Source organism: Panthera leo, chromosome C1 (assembly GCF_018350215.1).
Source record: "Panthera leo isolate Ple1 chromosome C1, P.leo_Ple1_pat1.1, whole genome shotgun sequence".
In the NCBI taxonomy this organism is placed as follows: Eukaryota; Metazoa; Chordata; class Mammalia; order Carnivora; family Felidae; genus Panthera; species Panthera leo.
The window spans coordinates 204,521,299-204,529,953 of record NC_056686.1 but is presented as its reverse complement, the minus strand read 5'-3'; the positions used below and the strand labels follow the sequence as shown (position 1 = coordinate 204,529,953).

The 8,655-nt window shown below is 43.6% G+C and overlaps 1 pseudogene; it reads right to left on the bottom strand.

Annotated features, from left to right (window-relative positions):
• Window positions 1-7,225: 7,225 nt before the first annotated feature.
• On the bottom strand, window positions 7,226-8,431 carry LOC122226081 (annotated as a pseudogene).
• Window positions 8,432-8,655: the final 224 nt, after the last annotated feature.

Genomic DNA, 8,655 nt, shown 5'->3' with positions numbered 1-8,655 from the left:
AAGGGCTTCGCGTTGTCCACACTGCAACTCAACTAGATGCATTTAATACTTAAGGAAGGAGTGTGGCTATCAGAAGAGTAGTTCGTTAGCAGCAAAGCACAGGAAATGAAAATTATAGATACAAAGCTGGCATAATTCATCTTGGCACATCTGAGATCTCTGTCATCTCAAATGAGCTTCCAAAACTGTGAAAACCAAGCTTGGGCTTATAATTAACAAAAGTGCCCTCTGTTCTGTGTTACTCACATTCAATTTGTGCCTTCTACTAGCTAATGAGCTCTATGAGACCTGGAACTAGGATTTGATTTAAACTTCTTCAGGATTGTCCTTAGCTGGAAGCAATGATGGGTAAGTAGCAAGTGCTCAATAGATGTTGATTGAATCTTATTCATCTGACAGCTCACAACATCAGGTCTACTGTAGAGATTCATGGATTTTGCCTCGGTTACTGTTCGTTGCTCTTCAAGCCCCTCCTCCCTGGTCTGTAGCTCAGCCCAGTAATGTCAACACTTACTATTCCAGGCTGAATATTTCCTGGGTTTCTGCAGGCATACTGCAGACAAGAAACAAGCAATTTTTGTCCCTGAGGGCTTTCGAAAACAAAGGCGTCTCCTATGTGCCATTTCTTTGTAGCATCAGAATATCACAAACTTCTCAAAACTACAATAAATAAATTATACATTTAAAAAATGTCTGTATTCACAAAGATGTCTTTTGACCTCCTATTTTTATCCCCTGTTTTATCAGCCCGTACCTTCTAAATGATCCTTCCTCCTCGTGTCCTCACTCGGAGCCAGAATACAGGGTCACACAGGTATGGCCTCGTTCGGGCTTTCCATTTTCAAAGGTCAAATGTATCTATTTCTTTTATTCATTAGGCTTTTAAGTAAATATGCCCCTGACTTGATTCTGGTAAGTGAAGTGAGTCTTTGAAAGATATGCCAGAAATATGCAAAGCAATCTCAAAAGTGGGAGGTTTACTATGTTAAGAAAATTTGAGGATGACACATACTCATCTTCATGAAAGCTTGGTAGTGTGGATGCGAAGGGAGATTATCCGTTACTTGCAGATTGGAGTTTAGTCTAGAATGTTAATATCGCAATGCTTATTTGCTATCACCTTATAGATTTGGAGTTTATGAGGCAAATATTTGAACACACTTTATCTCCTAGAGATTGGGTCTGCCAGTTTAGTATGCTGCCATTGTGGATGGAAGTTCCCAGTGCAAACAGTGGGTTTTTTATTGGCAAAACTAATAGGGTAGAAGAGATTGTACACAGATTTTTTCTTTATTGACTATATTCCCTATGCTGTTCTTTTCATTTCCGTGACTTATTTGTTTTATAACTGAAAGTTTGTACCTCTTAATCCCCTTCACCTTTTTCACTCCTCTCCCCCACGCCCATCCCCACTTTCTCTCTGGCAGTCACCAGTTTATGCTCTGTATTTAAAAGTCGATTTGTTTTTTCCTTTGTTTGTTTGTTCCTTTATTTTAGTTTTAGATTCCACATATCAGTGAAATCATATGGTATGTATCTTTCTCTGTCTGACCTACTTCACTTAGCATATACACAGATTTTTGATGAATGTTTTCTCTAACAGTTGTTAAATGTCTGTCCATATCCTCCTGGCCGATTTCTAAGTTTATTTGTAGCTGTGGTGGGCAGTTTCTGTACATACTGTTTTCTGCTGGAGGCTCTCTCCAGTGTGATAGGAGCTGCCCATTTCTCATGCAGGCAATGCCGTCTAGAGGGAGAGGGGTCAGTGTTCCTCAGTGGGAGAATTCTGCAGTGTGAATTGCATGATAGCTCAGATCCCATGACACTGAGCCTCGGTTTCCTGCAGCTATAACCCACTCATTAATATACCCTCCTTTGGGTTTTCTCTCTTGAAGATTAGATAAAGCAACGGAGGTAACGCATGTCTGATTTAAATCTTCGGTCTGGTTTCTAAAGGAAATTTTTGTCAATGTCTCTTAACCAACGCAACCCCTTTGTTCTTTGTTGCTATTATTCCTTGTGTTCTTCTTTAGTAAACTAAACACACTTCTTTAAGACCACCCATGGGGAGGGGCGCCTGGGTGGCTCAGTCGGTTAAGCGTCCCGCTTCGGTGCAGGTCATGATCTCGCGGTTTGTGAGTTCGAGCCCCGCGTCAGGCTCTGTGCTGACAGTTCAGAGCTTAGAGAAAATGACTGCCCACAGGGGGCCAGAGCCATGGTTGTTTTGTTTGTATCTGTATCTCCAGCTGGTAACAAAAATTTAGCACATGGCAAGCCCTTAATAAGTATGCTCCAAGTGGAAATTTATGTGTATAGATGTGCATGGATTTATTTATTTCAAAATTCAGCGGGTTTTATTATATTCACAAAGTTGTGCAACCATTGACTAATTCTAGAAGATTTCCACCACCCCCACCAACCCCCAAAAAAACCTGTACCACCAAATTCCTCCCTTCCCTAATCCTCTGGCAACCACTAACCTACTTTCTGTCTCAATGGATTTGTCTACTGTGGACATTTAATACAAATAGAATCATATAATTGGGGTGCCTGGCTGGCTCAGTTAACCATCTGACTTCGGCTCAGGTCATGATCTCATGGTTTGTGAGTTCGAGCCCTGTATCAGGCTCTGTGCTAACAGCTCAGAGCCTGGAGCCTGCTTCAGATTCTGTGTCTCCTTCTCTCTTTGCCCCTCCCCCACTCACATTCTGTCTTTCTTTCTCTCTCAAAAATAAACATTAAAAGAAGTAGCATAGGATTTTCAAGGTTCGTTCATGTTGTGGCACGGACCAGTGCTTCATTCCTTTTTATAGCTGAATAATGGTCCCTTGCATGTATATACCATATTTGTTTATCCATTAGTCAGTTAATGGACATTTGGGTGGTTTCTACTTTTTGGTTATTATGAATAATACTGCTATGGATATTCGTGCAAAAGCAGCTGTACCATTTTAGGTTTCCATCAGCAATGCACAAATGTGCAGGCCTTCTGCATCTTCACACCTTGTTATTGTTTTCATTTTTATTATAGCCTTCCCAGTGCCAGGTTGAATTGGTTTGAGAATGGTCTTTGGAGGACATCTTAGCATTCTTTTTTATCTAGCAACTTGCTTTCTTGGAGACCTCTTGCATTTTGCAGCCCTACTGGAAAGAAGCTCCATGACATAACCAATATTGTTGACTTATAAGAAGGCCGTGATGGTCCTTCAGCATTCAACGTTTTCCCTGGTGCCCCTTTTCAAATCTAATCAAATCAGAGGTAGTTCAGCATACAGTTCTGAGCTTATCAGATTGTGTGACCGTGGGAAAGCCCCTTTTTCTCTCTGGACCTCAGGTATTTTACATGTATATTGAGTAAGACATGTTCAATGTCTTACTGGAAGGTTGGAATAAACCCTCTCAAAGCTTACTTTTAAAGTTCAATGCAAGGCAGTGATCGATGTCTGCTTTCCAGTCTCCTCCCTGATCTGTCTCCTTTCTTTTTGGGAATTGGTCCTCATTTCTGGCAACTGATTCTTACGGGAACCTTTGAAGCAGCATCCCTCACTCCAGAAATGGACCTAATTAAAGTACTTCTTCTGCCTGGACAGAGCGATCAGTTCAGAGATAGGTATATGGCACAAGCGAGGGAAATTGGAGTCTTTCGTGGGATTGTGAACCTAAGCTATTAGGGAGGGTGTCCTCTGCTGCTGGCACTCAGTAGCTAAAGGAGTGTGTCCCCTGTGGTGCTGGTGGCCATCATGCCCTCCACATGGAAAGTAGAAATGATGAGACACGTTGTGTTGTTCGAGGTCCTTGATTCACCTGGGCCTGCAGTTAAATGCACCCCTACATTTTTTCTGTTCTTCCTTCTGTGTGTGTGTGCATAACTTATCTTAGTTGAATTTCAGTCCCTTCTCTTAATCAGAAAGTGTCTGACTAATATATACGGAAACATTTATTGAGTGTCCATGGTGGATACTTTGGAGTCAACAAAGAAATGTAAGTCCACAGTCTCAAGGAGCTTACAGGCTAGGTTAATGGCCAAGCCGCAGAAATAAGAAAGCCCGCTGTGCAGTCAACCTTGTCTGTATGAGGAAAGGTGCTTTGACTGTCCAATTTACTGATCAGTATTTTAACTAATGTACCATTTCAGAGACTACAGTTTCATGGCGCAGAGTCTCACATAGTTTTCATATCTGATGGCACTGAATGGTCTACCACATATTAGCTGCATGACTTTGGACATGGTGTTTTAATGTTCAGAGCCTCATTTTCTTTTGGTCATCCATAAAATAGGGATACTATTATTTAGTTCATGGGTTGTTTTGAAGATGAAATAAGACAATTCAGACAACGCGGTTCCTAATACCTAATTCGTCTTCATAACTTTGCTCCCTTTCTCTGTCCAGAGCCCCCTCCAGTCTTGAAAAATCAAACTAATTCAGAATCTGCCTGTAAAAAAAAAAAAAAAATACCTGTAAACAGGAGAAAGCTTTTTTTGAGACAGCGATATAAAATAGTTCTTCATCTAAATCTTAAAATAGTAACCGTTTATTTGGGATAATGAATTCACAAACATATTTAAACAACATAATTTAGTGGTTTGCCCAGGTGTTGGCACAGTTTAGGAAAGCTAGCAGGCAGAGATAGATATTCATTGAATGTAATTATTCCTCATACAGAATGAATAGGATTACTAGAAATTAACAACCAAAATGTGTTTATTAAGAATTCTTTTGCCTGAAAGCATGGGTGTTTTGATTCCGCGTTGTAACTCTAACAGTCTTTGTATGACGTTGGTAATGTAACCAACACACCTATTTGTCATTGACTCTAGGACTTGTTGACACATAAATAAGAAATGAAAATAATGTAGTAACCCAAAGGGCATCCTGGTGAATCACCCCCATATTGTTGTTATTGTTTAATGAGCACGCATGATAAATTAATGTTATGCTAATGGATAATCAGTTTATATTCTGCTGGCTCAGGGCATATATAACATGTTCACTTGACTTTTAGTTGCATTTCTAGTTTTTCCAAACATCAGTTACTCTTTTTCAAACCTTAGTTGCCCTTGTCTTTATGAACCTGACCCTACCTACAGGGTGACCAAAATTTGTTGAAGTAGTGAAGAAACAATTAAAATATGTAAAGAGATTTCCTGAAAATAAGTATTCATTAGTGTACATGTATAAGGTACAAATATGAAATGGCATGAGGGTTGCTCTTACCGTCTAAAACAATGGCAAGTTTGTTTATAGAACAATCATCCTTTGAATCAATTATTTTTCTGATTAGATTACCCTCATAAGGAAATGAATACAGTGCCCTTTAGAAATGCAATATAGTTATGAAAAAAAAAAAAAAGCCCACCCTCTCCCTGTACATTTTAATGATTAGCAAAGCTATCTCATGGTTTGGATGGAGGCCCAGGAAATGATCCAAATGGGATTATATTTTCTTAATCTATTAGGATAATGTACAACTTGCTTCCACTCTCCACCCTACCCCATCTAACTTGGCAAGTATTGTTAGCAGACTCTGAAATAGTTATAGTCCAGAGACAGACTCACATACAGTTTATCATCTCCAGACGCTGTGTCTGTCATAGCCTGAAACCTTAAGAAGAAAGTATTGCTGACTAGAAGAGAATTCATGTGTTTTAGAATTTGATTGATTATGGGCACCCAGTTAACAGTCAGTGTGATCAGCATTATGCAAACAGATAAGGGTCATGGCCTCTGTTTGCTAAAAGTGTTCGCCTTCCACATGCACCCCTTAAAAAGTTACAGCGAGTATTGAGTTTCAAATTTGTAATCAAAATTCAGGAAAATCTAAAGTGATCATTGTTTCTTAGCACCTGCTCTTAATCTGCCTGCATAGCCCAATGCAAGTGTAAGCGCTGGGGAGGAAAGAGGTGCTGTTTTTACAGTGATCAGGCGGCTTAAGGTAGGCAGTCATCTGAACTGCTTTCAGAATTAAAGAGCTCTGGATGGGTGAGCCCTGTTTGGGGAAGACACCAAGACTTGGCCCTCTGCTAAGATGATTTTGCCCAGACGCGATCGTGATCGTGATCATTGAGAGACTCAGAGATAAGAGCAAAAGTTGCCAGTCACGCCAGAGGAAGGGGCACTGCTCTTTCTTCTCCCTACAGATACTTATTCCCAAGGGACATCGCAGGGCCCTGGGTTTTGGGAGATGATACCATGGACTTGGAAGAAACCTTTATTTGGTGTCTCGTTTGGAACCAGCTGCTGAGAAGACCATGCCGACTACCTGGAGAAAGAACTCCATCAGCAGATCCTCCACACCTATAGGACTTGGGGAGCTACTCTGACTGCCAGAGAGACAAGGAATCCAGGAGGAGATCCTTCAGTCACTCTTGTGCCATTTTGAACCTTTGCGGGTTCTTTGAGAGACAACGGTATTACGGGTAATTAACGTGTACCATTGGGTTGTTGACTGTGTTTTATCCTAATTTAAAACTCTCGTAGAATATTTTGGTCAGGGAATTGACCGACACAAACATGTCCAGCGGGCATTCACTACCGTTTTCCGAGTGGGAATTTAAATGAAGGAGCATCTGATACCCCCTGTTCCCCCTCACCAAATAACCGTGTCTTAAAAAAAAAAAAAGAATCCACAATTTTTTCTACCCTCTCTTTTTATTAGAGGTTTAGTTCAACTGATTAGTATTTAGTGTTTATAATATCCAACTTCTCCCTCGGGGGGTGGCGTGGGGTGGGCTGAGAGCAAAACCAAAATACCCTAAAAAGAAAGCAGGCCCGTTTCTTTGCCCCTTCTAGAAACTTGACCTTTAAAACAGATCGCTTCTCTGCAAATACCTTTCCTATTTCACAAAAAAATGTACCCCCCTCCAAAAGTCCTGGCCTTCCCAACCTCCTAAATGATGAAATAGAATATACCCCCCAAGCTCCCGCCACTGTGGGTAGGAGAAGGTAGGAGTAACATTCTCCACCCTGCGCCAACAAGGAGTTCATTCATCACAACGAGGCACCTTTCCTCAAGAAGAAAGCAGGAGACATGGAAGCTTTCCCCCGAGTTGGCTAGCAGGGCTTGCAAGAGGAGGGATGCATGCAGGGTTTGAGATCCTACTGTCTTTAAATATAAAGAGTCCGATCACCAAGTGTAGAGGCGGAATGCATAGGTGGAGGTGAGTGGGGAGGATGCTTGCTGGCTAGGGGGTGGGTTGCACTGGAGAAGCACCCAGTCAGGAGCTGTCATGCAGGTTTCAAGGGAATGGAAGGGACCATTTGGGCAGAGGAGGGGAAGGTCCATTCTCCTCCTGAGGCACAGGACCAAGCCAGGCTTCCCCTGAGAATGGGTGGCAGAGGCGAGGCTCTACGGGCAGCTGGGTTTGTTTTGCTGGGATACGTTCTCTGAAAGTCTTTATATTCTTCTGGAGCAGGAAAGTCTTCCACTAGATGGGAAGAATACTTTGAATCAAAATCATCCAAGAAAGAACGACAGTGGCAATAGAATCGCTGTGGCCATTCCTCAGTGGTGGTGGCGGCGGAGGAGGCGGGGCTGGCCCAGCTGGCGTCCTCGAGGGAGGCGTGGTGGGGGCTTGCCTCGGCTCAGGGGTTCTGACCCATGCATTCGGCATGGCAGTGGGGAAGGCGGAGCATCTCTGGAACCATTTAGGATCATGGGTGAGGGGGTGGGCGTGGTACTCCCTGACCGCGAGAGTCCTGGACTGGGGGAGGTAGCCGATTACTCTATAGCGAGGGAGAGGCCCTAGGTGGCCTCTGTGGCAGCTCAGGGACCGACCCCTTCCTTGGTGGGACTGGAGGGTCCACTGGGGACCCCAGGAGGCTGGCAGCGAGATGGGGGAGGAGAAGCCAGACACTGGCCACGTGGTCCCATTCTGATATTCACAGGGGACAGAGGTGGTTTTGACAGGGTTGGAGCAGGAGGTCCCTCTCGACCAGGGTGCAGCCTGCGTCCGGGTGTGGGCGGCATGGGTTTCTCTCTGTCCTAAGACTGGGGCTTTGTTGCGGTGCATGGGCAGAGGTGGAACAAGAGGAGCCCAAGAGCTGTGCTTCCTGCCTGCACTGCTGGTGGTATTAAGCTGAGAGAGGTCTAGTAATGAGGGTCCCTGCCTCCCGGACAATTCTGGGAGGGAGGCTCGGCTGCTGTCTGTATCATCTTGAACACATCCATTGGCTTGTGGACACCGGTGACCTTTGGGCAGCAGCTTGCGAACCGGGGACTTTAGGGCCAGCTCACCAGCCAGGTTCTCTGAAAGGTCCTTGGCTCCCGCAGGCCGGAGGTGCGGCACTCCTCCTAGAAAGACACCTCCCTCGGGCTTCAGGGCAACTGCTCCAGAGGCAGAACCACCACTGTTTCCTTTGAGTTTCTCAAGGAAGGAGAAAGGTTGGGAGTGAGCACTCTGATAGTTAATGTTGGTCACCTTCTTCAGCCGTGTGTTTTATTTCAAGAAAGTTGTAGTTGAATTATGCTCACATGGAATCCTACGGTGGCTGTTCATTTTTGTGTGTATAAAAGTAGCTTCAAAGAATAGGCTACAGGTGTGGTTGAAGAGAACACCTTCCCTTTGATGTTAAACACCTCTGTCTTTATTTATTTAAAACAAGCCAACCTTAGGGGCGCCTGGGTGGCTCAGTCAGTTAAGCGCTGGACTCCAGC